Consider the following 14,966-nt stretch of genomic DNA (forward strand, 5'->3'; position numbering starts at 1 on the left):
CTGCTTCTATGCTACCTGGGCTGAGGAAGCTCTTCTGCAATATTTTGAAGCGCAAAGTTGACAGATATTTGGATATTAGCATGACATGAAGAGTCTGTCACCTTACTTGATCTCTTCCAAATGTTTAGATTGGCTAGATTTTGAGAGTTGAAGTCCCACATCTTTGAGCACATCTTTTTTTCAAATTCCTTCTTCAAAAGATCGTAACCGTTCGATAGATGTTGTGTCAATTATGTGGGAATCTGGCTGTCTCTGCACAGGGTGTCTGTGGGATTCGTCTATGTGTGTTCTTTTCTCAACACTTTCCGATGAAAGCAACCTTGCTTGTTTGTGAACCAATCTTGTACAATTGCGTTCTGCAGCTTTACTGTTCCTTTGAAGTTCTGCTAGCTGATGTTAGTGTGAGAAACTTTTCCCAAACTAAACTCTTCCTTTTCATAGTCAGAGGATAGATTTGTGTCATGTAGTGGCGCAAGCTGTACTTGCTGTTTAGCAGTAACTTTTAGGTAAGTAGACTTCAACCTCTGCTTATGCTTGTTTTAAGTTTTTCTGGGGTAATCTTTAGTTGTAGGAGTTCATTAATTTGGGTTTTTACATCTTTGCTAAAAATAAACCCTTGTGTGCTCTGTGGCTCACTGATGAGACTTATAGATTTCAGCTCAGTTTTATACAGGTTAATGAGTTCTTGTTGGCTTGATGATGTGGAGTTGTGTCTCCTTTTCTCTGGATAATTGATCATCAGCTGCTAAACTGTCTCCTGCTCAGCTCCATCCAAGGCTTAAAGACCTTTTTCAACTCAATATTTCAAGTTAATCTTCTTTACCTTCGATCATCATTGTCTCAGACACAATGACGTTTTTTTTGTACATCTGTAATTCTAGATACCTCCGTCTTTGTGGCCACTTTATTTTCTGCAGAACTTAATTTGCCTCTACCAGTGACTGGACTAGCGCACTGCTACTCTCTTGTTTCTGAGCAATGATCTGGCTTCCTACACTGGGAGGAATTTCAGCTTTGATCTGTTATTGTATCTCCACAGCAGGCTTTCTGCAGAAAGTGGGCACATTAATTTCTTCCTTTCGAGGAAGGAAAGACTCTCAAGGAAAAATGGACTCACCTCAAAAGAAACAGCTGAGAGTTCAAAAGAACAGCAAGATCCAAGGTTTCACATTGACGTCAGTGAATGATTTGTGTCTTGGTTTTCTTTTCCATAACTTTACTCTGAAAGGACAAATTGCGATCCAGGATTCTGATGCCTGTTTTAGCACCTTCCTTTCCCTCCATTTTCAATTTCCGTCATGGGGAAGTAGAAGATTTGCCCCACCTTCCTGCTATGCCAGGCCTGAAGTGTCTTATTGAGTGTCTCATTAAATCTGCTAATGAATAATCCATTAATTAGAAATTATGCGCAAACTTTCTATAATCTCTTTTCTATGCAATGAACTGTCGCACACGTGATCTCTCATCATAATTCTTGGACGTGCCAAGGCCAAAGGTGATTGGACCACATGCTCAGAATTCTCAGACTCAACAATGGAACAGTATCTGAAAGAATTGATTCATTTTCCACAGTATTCAATTTAAAAGTAATTCTCTATAATTTATTTTAATCTATGTACAAAATGCATCTTGCAAGTCTGTCTCATCAAGGAAGTCACTTTCTTGCTTTGAACCTGTCACATTCCTGAAGAAAATGTTCATGCTGTCACTTTGCATTCCTTACTACTAAGTCTCCCACAGACTGCTGGTCTGCAGTTTGAAATTAAATGGTCTGCACTTAATTTCCTGTTCTGCTTCTGCACCCAGAACCATATATCTTCCTTTCCATCCTCTATCAAACTTGCTGGGTTGTGTTTCTGCTGGTGAAGTTCCCACATGACTCAGACCTCACCCTATTCCATCATGTGCTTCCCATCAGTGTATTTTTGCACATTCCCCGTCTCCCTAAGTTCTGTAACTTCAGTAATGTTTTGGACTGTAGCTAATCGATTTCTCCCTTTTGCTGACCATATGTTCTGCCATGGGCTTTCTCCTGCTTTTCCTGAATCTTCAACGTGGCTTTCCCATACTGTGTGGTCCCATACCTAGGTACACCTTTAAATCTAGCACTAGCCAGCCTCTACAACTGAGAAACTTCACTTCAGGTATTTCCCGTCCTCTGGGTTTGGACTGCTGGGTTGACCCTGCAGTGATTGTCACTGGACATCTCTTCTTGCCCACTTCTGGTTCTGTTGGACTGGTTACTATTGTCCTCATGTAGTCTTGGAAGGTCCACACTCCTCTGAATGGACAACAATGGGCTTATTGTACATAACTATGTGCGGAGGATGATAAAAGAAGCCTTCTTACTTGCAACCTCACAGACCCAAGCTTTAGTTCCATGTGATCTGACATATTGCACATGCTCAGTAACTATGCTGGAAGTTAAGATACAAAACCCTTTATTCAATAGCATAAGTGTCTCACCGTTAGCCAACCTGTTCAAAGGTTTGTTATAAACACTTTATAGGGAGCTGATCTCAATTGGCAAGTGAGTGTTAAACACAAGGAACAGCTTCTGGTGGCACTCAAAATCAGCACTAAGTGATGACAAGCAGTCCAAATAATTTCATCATGTCCCAGGGCGCTTTTCCTACCATATTGAAGCCACTATGCCCAACTAGAGGCTGTGATTCATAACAAGGGAATCCCACTTGATATGTGCCACCACCATTGCCTAAGGGCATGGGGACACCCTGTGCAAAGTGACAGTCAAACTGCTGCCAAGAACAATGCAGAACAGTCCATCACCACTCGAACATAATGACTCAGAACTGACAAATAAAGAGAGACTGGATCAGTCAGACTAAATTCACTGGAGTTTAGAACAATGATGGGTGATCTCATAGAAGCTTATAAATTTCAAACACTACTAGACATCCCTGAAAGGATGTTCCCAATGACCAGAAAGTCCAGAGCCAGGAGTCACGGTTTAAGGATATGGGGTCGGCCATTTCGGACTGAGATGAATAGATGAAAATGTAAGCAAATCCACATGTGTGCCATTTGTATTTAAAATGGATAGTGCAGATTACTATCCAAATTATTAAATGTTTAAATCCAAAAACCTTGGGTGTCTAAGTGCAGATGTCATTAAAAATGTCTATAACAGAGAGAGAAATTATTCCTGAAGAAGGGCTATTGCCCGAAACGTCGATTCTCCAGCTCCTTGGATGCTGCCTGACCTGCTGCGCTTTTCCAGCAACACATTTTCAGCTCTGATCTCCAGCATCTGCAGTCCTCACTTTCTCCGAGAGAAATTATTCACAAAGGCTAATGGAATCCTAACTTTCGTATCTGGGGAACTGGAATATAAAGAAGTAGGAATTGTTTTCCAGCTATATTAAGCCCTAGTTAGCCTATACATGGAGTTCTTGTGATTCTGAAATTCTAGTATTCTACCATGGAAATAATTTTACTGAATTTGAAGGACATGTAGAGAAAATGTGACAAATATTGTATTTGAAAGATTACTTTCTGAGGAGGTCTTATGCAAACTATGTTTGCTTTTCAAGGTTTATGGAATGCTAAGGGATAATTTGAGTTATGTTTTCAAGATGTTGAGAGAACAAATAAGGAGGAAAGAGAGCAGCCATTTCTCTATGTTGGGGAATCTAGGATTAAGGGAATTATCTAAAATATTTGCATCAGAACTTTCAAGAATGAAATGAGGAAATAGTTTGGCATACAAAAGATGTTAAAAGTTTGAAATTCTCTTCAGCAAAAGGTAATTGATTGTGATTATGTAACATGACTCAATGATTACTACAAACTAAAAGATAAGAACTTACTAATAAGGGAACCCAGAGTTGTTTGATTAGTACATTAAGAGCAAGGGGATTCTTAAGGAAAGAGGAAGGTACTTCAGATATGTACCTGGTAATTTGGTAACACAGTACTGTGTTGAACTGGCAAGCAACAGGAAGTGCAGGGTCATTTTTGCAGACAGAATGTTGATGCTCTGCAACCAGTCTACATTTCATTTCCACAATGTAGACCACATTGTGAGCAGCGAATGCCGTACACTCGATTGAGTGAAGTGCCGGTAAAGTGCTGCTTCACCTGCAAGGTATGTTTGGGCCCTTGGAGAAAGCAAACAGGTGGGTCTTACACCTTCTGTAGTCACAGGGAAAGGTGCTGTGGGGCTGTGGGGGTGTTGAGAGTGAAGGAGGAGTGGATCAGGACCCGAATGGAACAGTCTCTGTGGAAGGCTGACAAGGGGAGGGAGGGCAATATGTTTCTGGTGTTGGCAGCCTGCTGGAGGTGGTGGAAATGGTGCCTAATGATCCTCTGAATGTGGATGCTGGTGGGATGATAGTTGAGCTCAAGGGAAACCTCATCAGTGTTGTGGGACGGAAAGGAAGGAGTGAGGACTAAAGTGTGGATGATGGGTCAGACCCGTCTAAGGGCCCTGTCAACTATGGTGCTGGGGAATTCATGTTGAGGAAGAAGGTGGATACTTTGGAAGCCTCCTTGACATCAATAGAACAGGTGCAACTGAGACGGAGGAACTGGGAGAATGGAATAAAGTCTTCACAGGAAGCAGGGTGCGAGAATGTATAGTCAAGGTAACTGTAGGTGTCAGTGGGTCTGTTGTGGGTATTGGTGGCCAGTCTATTTTCTGAAATGCAAACAGAGATGTTGAGGAAGGAAAAGGAGAAGTCAGAGAAGGTGAAATTGGAAGCAAAGTTAAAAACATTTCTAATTCCAGACGAGAGAGGGAAGCAGCACCAGTAATATCATCAACATACCGGAGAAAGAGTTGTGGATGGGGGTCAGAGAAGGACTGGAACAAGGAATGTTCCGGGTATCCCAGAAAGAGATAGGCATAACCGGGCAGGGTCTGATGACCAGTTCTTAGATATCTCCTCATATCTCCTCCAGGTCCACGACCCCACCATGGAACCATGTCCACAATAGTCACCGACCTCATTTCATCTGGTGACTCACCACTAATTTTAAATAATAATCTGCCTTCCTCGTTTTGCTCTCAACTGCACGTTTATCTACATTATATTATATCTGCCATGTACTTGCTCACTCAACTAAAATAAACGCATGATGAGAACTTGTGGACATCAGAGGCTCAAGCAGTTGAGTGATTATTGACCATTTGGATGTTCACACTGGGGTGCAGAGCTAGGCTGGGAATTGTATCTGAAACAAGGCTTTATAAGGGATTAAGTGCACATCAAGAAAAGGAAGAGAAGTATGACTTCAGATAATCAGCTAGAAATTGTACATTGGTGTTCCAGAATGCACTGAATGCTTGACAAAGCATTTTGTAATAATTGTGATTAATTAATTGATTTTATAATATATATGGTAACTTTCTGAATCCATGGTCATTACCACCGAGCTGGACAATGGCAACAGAAAAATGGGAACACAACTGCCTGCAAGTTCCTCGCTAAGCCATTTACCATCCTCTCTTGGAAATATATTGCTGTCCCTTCATTGTTGTTTGGTTAAAATCATTCACAACACCATGGGTGCAACACCATAGACTGCAAAAAGGTTCAAAAAGGTAGCTGACAGCCAATTTATCCAGACAAGGTAGCAAGAGGCGATGTATGCAGGCTCAGATACTGATGTTTACAAGTTGGGTGAATAGTAATGAATTAACTGCATTCTATGCAATGTATAGTGAACCTGAACTATCAAGTCCCCAATATCAAGTTCTGAAATTCAGATTGGTCTTTGCAATACCTGTCAGGCAACTGATGCAGACAGTCTCAGTGTCCGGTTTGCTTCAAACAACTGTTGATAACCTTGTGGTGCAAAATACTTGCATTCTGATATTGAGTGCTCTAAGATAAATGCAAATCACCTGGAAGTAGGCTCATGAATGCCAGAGATACTCAGTGAACTTAGACATCAGCTAAATCCACACAAGTAGAGCTACACACCTTGTAAACAGATTAAGGGATAGCTTTTGATTTAGGAGGGATCATCATCTGGTGAAGAACTGAATAACTTTTATCCATGTTCCTAGAATGTTGCAAAATTCAAAGCGAGTAGAAGAATCATTCATCATTGTCAAAAGATGGACCAGACGGTTTATCTGAATTCTTACAGAATGACCAGCACTGTCCAGTGGAAAAAGTGAATATTTTATTAAACATGACTTTAAACTCAAAAAAGTCCTAAGAGGTGCAGATTCTTTGGGAATTTTGATATGAATTTTGAAGTCTCTCTCTCTCTCTGTGGGGTTCGGACGACCAATAAATAGAGAACATCATTGTGTTTCGGGAATGGGTGAAAATTGTTGGTTAACTTATTGCTTAAGTTTTAGTTCGATAAAATTTAATTGCTGAATCAGCCATTTCCACTTATTCCTCCATGCTGCCATCAGTGAACCTGTGGGTGGAAGTGACACGAAAGTGGAGAGGGGAACTGGTGCCTCAAAGACTGACTACTGGCTCTCAGTGATTGGCTGTGCTGTGGGTCTAGGCAATGTCTGGAGGTTCCCTTACCAGGCTGACAAAAATGGAGGAGGTCTTGCACTGACTTACAAAGAATACTAAATTCAATGACCAAGCACTCATTTTCTTGGATGTGTAAATGCTCCAGTAGTGAACTTTTTCATTGTAAGAGTCGGAAAGATTGATTCCCAAAACTTTCAACTCATTGTGTCGTAGTGTTACAACAATAAAAGGGGTCCTTCTGCTTATTGTGTCTATGGCAGTCAACACATCCTATATAATCCCATTTCCCAGCACTTGGCCCATAGCCTTGCATGCTATAACATTTCAAGTGTTAATCTAAATACCTCTTAAATGTTGTGATCATTCTGTCTTTGAGACAGCAAGTACCAGGTACCCACTGCCCCCTTGGTGATTTCTTTTCCTTTGAATCCTTTCTAATCCAAATGCCCTTTTACTTTAAGTGATTTCCCCCTTGATTATTCTTCTAGACTCCTTCACAATGGGAAATCATTCCTGCTATCTACCCTATCCATGTCGCTATGAATCCTTTCTAATCCAAATGCCCCTATACCTTAAGTCTCTTTCCCCTTGGTTATGCTTTTCGACTCCTTCACAAGGGGGAATCATTCCTGCTATCTACCCAATCCATGACCTCAATCAGGAGCCCCCCCCCTTAGCAGTCTTTGCTCTAAGGAAGACAACACCAGTTGATCAGTCTCTGTTCACAATTGAAACACTGTGTCCTGGGCAATATTGTGTTGATGAGTTGTTGTTGATTTTGTGATCAATTAAATTTCCAACATTCTCTGCGAATGTAACATATGCAAACTATTAAGTACCAGAGTTGTAGTCCGATGGATCCACACTGTAAGAATGAACTCAGGAGAAACAAAACCAATGATAAGAATTAGTAAGCAGCTACAATTTGGTTTCAGGATGTTGAACAAGTCCGGCAGAGCTGAAGAAATGAGAAAGTTTCTGACTGTGTGTGTTGACAGGTGAGGAAGTCTCCAAACAGTCATGCTTTAATACTGCTGTGGCAGTGTAGGTTCAGACATACATAAACAGCTGAGTAAGATTAGAACTCAAAAATCCTAGAACATATCGAAGTTGATGAAACTGTGAGTGAAAAGCTGGAGTTGTTGCAGAGAATCCGTATTAGAGGACAGTTTCAAAGTCAAGTGGCAGACAGGAAGAAACGTGTCCCCTTGATGGAGGAAACAATGACCGGAGACATAGATTTAAGGTAAGGGGCGGGAGGTTGTGAGGAGATGTGAGGAAAAGTTGCTTCACCCAGAGTGTGGGAATCTTGACCTCACTGCTTGTGAGGGTAGCAGAGGAAGAAACCCCCAAAACATTTAAGAAGTCAAGGCATTTAAGGCTCAGGCCAAGTGCTGGAATAAAATAGTTAGGTGATTGTTTTTGATCGACACAGATGCTATGAGTTGAAGGACCTTTCTCTGCGTTGTAGATCTTGATGATTCTATGAAATCAAGGCTATTTGAAGAGATTGAAATGGGAATAGATGCTGAGGCACTTTAAAACCGAATGCATTCTGCAAAGTATTTTTATGCCAGACCATGAAAAATGAAGAATTGTAACTGTGAAATTGTGAAACGTAATGAGACTTGATGACCCATCATTTCATTAAGGAGGGAGTTGCGGAGAAATTCATAGGGTTTGTCCTAATTACATTGGTTATTTCATATGTGATGTGGTGTGCTCAATTACAGCATAGTACCCATGTTTATCATACCTGAATTTGGGGTGTTAGAAATAAGTTATACATGTGTTGTAAGTGGTTTAATTCTTCTAACTTGCAAAGCATGTTGATAGTCGGGATTCGGTGATGATAACACCACCGAATGTCAAGTGGTTAGATTGTCTTTTATTGGAGATGGTCAATACCTGGCATTTGTGTGGCATAAATGTTACTTGCCATTTGTCAGCCCAAGCTTGAACGTTGTCCAGATCTTTTGCATTTGAACATAGATTGCTTCAGTACTCAAGGAGTCTTGAACAGTGCTGAACATTGTGCAATCATCAGCAAACATCCCCATTTCTGACCTTATTCTCGATCTGGTCCTGTGTAATAAGACAGGAATAATTAATAATCCCACAGTTAGGGATCCTTTTGGAAGGAGCAATCACAGTATGCATCAATTTAGAATACAGATGGAAAATGTGAAGATAAAATCCAATCCCAGGGTCCTGTGCTTAAACGAGGGAGACTACAATAGGATGAGGGAGAAGTTGATTAAAGTAGACTGGAAGCAAAGACTTTATGGTGGGACAGTTGATGGACAGTGGAGGACTTTCAAAGCAATTTTTCAAAGTGCTTAGCAAAAGTATTTACCAGTGAAGAGGAAGGACAGTAGGAAAAGGGATAATCTGCTACGGGGGTCTAAGGAAATAAGGGAGGCTATCAAATCAAAAGAGAAGATATAAAAAGTGGCAAAGACAAGTGGAAAATTGGAAGATCGAGAAAGCTTTAAAGTCCAACAGAAAGCTACAAAAAAGCTATAAAGAAGAGTAAGATAGATTATGAGAGTAAACTAGCTGAGAATATAAAGACAGGCAGCAAAACTTTCGATAAATGTAAGAAATGAAAAAGAGTGGCTAAGGTAAACATTGGTCCTTTATAGGATGAGAAGGGCAATTTAGTAATGGGATTTGAGGAAATGGCTGAGGCATTGTACAGGTATTTTGTGTCAGTCTTCACAGTGGAAGACATGAATGAAATGCTAATAATTGACAAGGAGACGAAATTGGTGAAGACCTGGAAACAATCATTTTCACGGAACAGATAGTGTTGGGCAAGTTAATGGAGCTAAACGTAGACAGTGCTCAAGGAAAGTATGTTCCAGTCAAAAACAAGGATAGCAAGGGTAGGAAAAGCCAACCTTGGAAAATCTAAGAAATAAAGGAAGGCATCCAATTAAAAGCTCAGGCTGACAAAGTAGCCAAGAGTAGTGGGAAACTGGAAGATTAGGAAAACTTTGAAAAGCAACAAAGAACCAGGAAGCAAGCAATAAAGAGAGGAAAGGTAGATTATGAATGCAAACCAGCACAGAATATTAAAAAACATGTAGGAAAAGTTTTTAATAAATATATAAAACAGAAAAGGGTGGCTAAAGTGGACGTAGGTCCCTTGCAGGATGAGAAAGTGGAGTTAAGAACAAAGAACCAGGAACAAAGAAATTTACAGCACAGGGACAGGCTCTTTGGCCCTCCAAGCCTGCACCAATTAATACAGAGTAATGCTGAAATGGCTCAGGCCTTGAATAACTATTTTGTGTCGGTCTTCACAATGGAAGATGTGTCTAACATGCCAGAGAATGATGTTAAGGATATGATGGGCGGTGAGGACCTCAATTCAATGGTTATCACTAAAGGGGTAGTGCTGAGCACACTTTGAGGGTCTAAAGGTAGATAGGTCCCCTGGTCCTGAAAGAAACAGAAAAAGTTACCATAGATGCTTTAGTGGTAATTTACCAAAGTTCACTGGACTCCGGGTAGGTCCTGTTGGACTGGACAACATCACGTTGCTGTTTAAAAAGGTGTGTAGGCAAAAGGCAGGTAACTATAGGCCAGTTAGCTTAACATCTGCAGTCAGGAAAATGGTGGATGCTATCATTAAAGAAGAAATTGTGAGACATCTGGATGGAAAGGGTTCTTTCAGGCAGATGCAGCTTGGATTCAGGAAGGGCAGGTCGCGTTTGATAAACTTACTGGAGTTCTTTGAGGATGTAACAAGTGCGGTAGACGGAGGGGAACAGGTGGATGTTTAGACTTGGATTTCCAGAAGGTGTTTGATAAGGTGCCACATAGAAGACTCATCCTTAAGATAAGAATGCATGGAGTTGTGGGGAATGCACAGGCATGGATAGAAGACTGGTTAACCAATGGAAAGCAGAGAATTGAGATGATGGGTGTTTCTCTGGTTGGAGATCAGTGGTGAATAGGGTACTGCAGGGGTCAGTGTTGTGCCCATAACTGTTCATGATATATATAAATGACAGAGTGTAATGTATCTAAGTTTGTTGATGACAAAGGTGGAAAGGCAAACTATGCAGAGGATGTGAAGGGTGTGCAGAGAGATTTTCATAGGTTAAATGAGTGGGCAAGGGTCTAGCAGATGGATTACAATGTTGGTAAATGTGAGGCAATCCACTTTGGAAATAAAAATAGTACTTCAGAGTACTATTTACATGATGAAAGATTGCAGCATGCTGTTATGCAGAGGGACTTAGGAGTAAAAGTTGATTTGCAGATGCAACAGGTAATCAGGATGGTGAACAGAATATTCATTTTCATTGCTAAAGGGATTGAATTTAAGAGCAGGGAGGTTCTGCTGCAGTTGTAAAAGGTGTTGGTGAGGCCGCACCTCGAGTATTGTGTGCAGTTCTGGTCTCCTTACATGAGGAAGGATATATTGGCTTTGGAGGCAGTGCAGAGGAGGCTCACCAGGTTGATTCTGGGGATGAGGGGGCTATCCTATGAGGAAGGGATGAGCTGCATGAGACTGTACTCACTAAAACTTAGAAGAATGAGAGGGGATCTTATAGAAGCATAGAAAATTATGAAAGGGATAGATAAGGTAGACGCAGGCAAATTGTTTCTGCTGATGGGTGAGACTAGGCCTAGGCGAAATGGCTTCAAGATTAGAGAGAGTAGATTTAGGCCAAAGGTGGGGAAGAACTGCTTTTCCCAGAGAGTAGTGAATCTATGGAATTCTCTGTCCAAGGAAGCAGTAGAGGCAGCTTCATTAAATATACTCAAGCAGCGGTCGGATGGGTTTTTGCATGGTGGGAGAATTTAGGGTTATGGGGATAATGCAGGTAGGAGGAGCTGAGATAATGGATAGATCAGCCGTGATCTTAATGAATGGCAGAGCAGGTTTGATGGACCAAATGCCCTACTCCTCCTTCTATTATGATGAAACTATGAAACAAGATAAAGATGCATGGTGTAACGGGTAATGTATTGACATGGATAGAGGATTGGTTAACCAACAGGAAGCAAAGAATGGAGATAAATGAGTGCTTTTCTAGTTGGCAATCAGTGATTAGTGGTGTGCCTGAGGGATCAGTGTTGGGTGCGCAATTATTCACAATTTACATCAATGATTTGGAGTTGAGGACCACATGTAGTGTGTCAAAGTTTCCAGATGACACTAAGAAGAGTGATAAAGCAACGTATGCAGAGGACTGTGAAACTTTGCAGAGGGACATAGATAGCTTGAGTAAGTGGGCAAAGGTCTGGGGAATGGTGTACTATGTTAATAAATGTGAAGTCATCTATTTTGTTAGGAATAATGATTCAGGAATCAGGAACCAGAGGTCACAGTCTAAAGAAAAGTGGCCAATCATTTAGGACTGAGATGAGGAGAAATTTCTTCACCTAGAGAGTGTGAGCCTCTGGAATCCTCTGCCACAGAAAGCAGTTGAGGCTAAAAATTGAATATTTTCAAGGAGGAGCTGGATATAGTTCTTAGTGCTAAAGGGTTCAAAAGGTGTTTGGAGAAAGAGGGAACAGGGTACTGAGTAGGATGATCAGTGATGATCATGTTGAATGGTGGAGCAGGCTTGATGGGCTGAATGGCCTACTCCTGTTCCTATTTACTATGTTTCTATGCAATGCAAGATAATACCCTGAATGTTCATTGTAGTTGTTTTGCTTTGTATTCAGATGCTGATTAAAATTGCAGTCTGCAGTCTTACTGCTAAGTTAATGACAACTGTTAGCTCCTGTGTTAATAAAAAATGAACTGTTGGATCGTTTAACATTTACTCCAAAATTGCCTGAGTAAGCCTGGACACTACAAGCATACAATCCATTTCAGATTCCCTTTCCTATTTTTCAGCAGTGTTTCTTATTCCTTATATTCTTATGCTGGCACTCGTTGGGATGCCAATTTTTTTTTAGAAACTGCCTTTGGATAGTTTGCCAGCCTGGGGCCTGTTGCAGTGTGGAAAGCTGTGCTAATGTTACAAGGTTAGAGTCTAACAAACAAGGAATAATCTTTAATTTATATTAATGCCTTGTTATAGTTAATTCAGCCATGTTGAAGTGCTGTTTATTGTCTGATGTAATGTACACTTTACAAAGACTGGCATTTATTTTGGTTTAATGTTAGGTTTTTCAAAAAAGGCTTGTTGATTCATTGACAGTGTATTAGTTTTAATTGTTTTTTTTCTGGTCTGGCACATTATGGAAAGAGACTGAAGAACTCAGAGAAATATTTTGCATTGGTTTAAAGTAAAAGTGGGAATTTGGATTCTCCACATGGGCTATTTGAAGTAAAGTATTGTCTAAACAGGATTTATTGAACTGAGCTATCTGCAAAGGATGGTAAGAGAGAACATCTTACCTGAAGCATTACAGAAACAGGCTCTAGTTGCACATGCAACAAAAAACAGAAATTGCTGGAAAAGCTCAGCAGGTCAGACAGCATCTGGGGAGGGAAATCAAAGTTTGTGCGAAGATTTGTAGCTTGGGTGCTCGTTGTTGTGGTTCTGTTCGCCGAGCTGGAAGTTTTTGTTGCAAACGTTTCGTCCCCTGGCTAGGCAACATCATCAGTGCTTGGGAGCCTCCTGCAAAGCGCTTCTTTGATGTTTCCTCCGGTGTTTATAGTGGTCTGTCCCTGCCGCTTCCGGTTGTCAGTTTCAGCTGTCCGCTGTAGTGGTTGGTATATTGGGTCCAGGTCGATGTGTTTGTTGATGGAGTTTGTGGATGAATGCCATGCCTCTAGGAATTCCCTGGCTGTTCTCTGTCTGGCTTGCCCTATGATAGTAGTGTTGTCCCAGTCGAATTCATGTTGCTTGTTGTCTGCGTGTGTGGCTACTAAGGATAGCTGGTCGTGTCGTTTCGTGGCTAGTTGATGTTCATGTATGCGGATTGTTAGCTGTCTTCCTGTTTGTCCTATATAGTGTTTAGTGCAGTCCTTGCATGGTATTTTGTACACTACATTTGTCTTGCTCATGAGCAACATCTGGAGTCTGAAAATGGAAAGCAACTGGATACCTCAAACAATTATTACTTCAGCCTGTCCTTGCAATGATTTATTTTCAATGCCAGAGAGACTGGCACACAGAAATTAACACCTTAGCATATCATTAAAAGGTGACTTAATTTTCAAATGATCTGATTATGTTTCTGTGCTGAATTTAATTTGTGGTTTACAGTGCAAGTGCAGCAATGTCACACTATTCATCACATATAAGTCGTGAGATAAATTGTGAGATGCTGATTTTAGGAAATTTACAAAGAAGTGGAACATCCCTGAAAGCTCTTTTTTGGGTTTTTGGGTTTCATCCAAATTCACAGTAACACCTACATATAAATGATGCCGAGCCCAATCGCCTCATCATTATTCTGACACGTTTTGACTTTCATTTCCCTTCTCCTCAATGACCCTATTTTTACCCAATCTGAAACATCCCCAGTGTTTGCAGATTACAACACTGATTTACCAAGGGCAATTAGTTGCTATTCATTTACGGAATGTGAGTTTCGCTGAGAGGCAGCATTTTTTGCCCACCCTGATTGCCCTTCAGCCAAATGTTATTTGATGACATGGAGATCTTTTAGTTTGTTTCTGCTTCGTTACATATTTAAACATGAAGCTTTATTCTGTGCACTGCAGGGATTTCTGTTGTTTAGTAAAATAACAGATGCTGCAGTATGGCACTGTCAATGCAGCAATTAAAGGATGGTGACTCTCACTGGAAAGTAAGGCTGGTGGCCCAGTGGTCAACACTGCTGCCTCAAAGCACCAAGGACCTGGATTCAATTCAAACCTCCGGCGACTGTCTGTGTGGAGTTTGCATGTTATCCCTGTGTCTGCATGGGTTTCCAAAGATGCAGGTTCGATGAATTAGCCATGCTAAATTGCCCATAGTGTTCAGGGATGTGCAGGTCAGATGCGTTAGTTGGGGGTAAATGTAAAGTAACAGGGTAGGGGAATGGGTCTGAGTGGGTTACTCTTCAGAGAACTAGTGTGGATTGTTGGGCAAAATGGCCTGTTTCCACACTGTAGTGCTTCTATGAAACTCCCAGAGGGAATCTGACAGCGAGTAATGGACAATGATTTTCAATAGATTTCCATTCTGTTCAAAGAATTATCTATTGACCAAAGGGAACTTCATTCTGTCAGTTCACTGTGGATTGATCTCCTCATTGTTCTCATGGCTTAGGATGTTTTTATCTGTTTGTGTTTGACTAACATTTTCCGGTGCTGACTACATCTACTGTTATTTCCCAGGTCCGGAAAGAACTTGCAACACAAATCTTCATTTCTCTCTCAGTGGGTTTCAGTAGTTTGCTGGTACTGTCATTCGACAACAAATTCCACAACAACTGCTACACAGATATATGATTAATTGTGCTACCGGTGTGTTTGCTGGATTCACCATCTTCTCCATCCTTGAACAGATGGTTCATGTACAAGACAAGCCTGTCTCAGAGTCAGGCATACCAGAATTGGTGAAAATATCA

The sequence above is a fragment of the Chiloscyllium plagiosum genome, unplaced genomic scaffold (genome assembly GCF_037043375.1).
Source record: "Chiloscyllium plagiosum isolate Xiang-an unplaced genomic scaffold, Cpla_swu_hap1 HiC_scaffold_11, whole genome shotgun sequence".
Lineage (NCBI taxonomy): Eukaryota > Metazoa > Chordata > Chondrichthyes > Orectolobiformes > Hemiscylliidae > Chiloscyllium > Chiloscyllium plagiosum.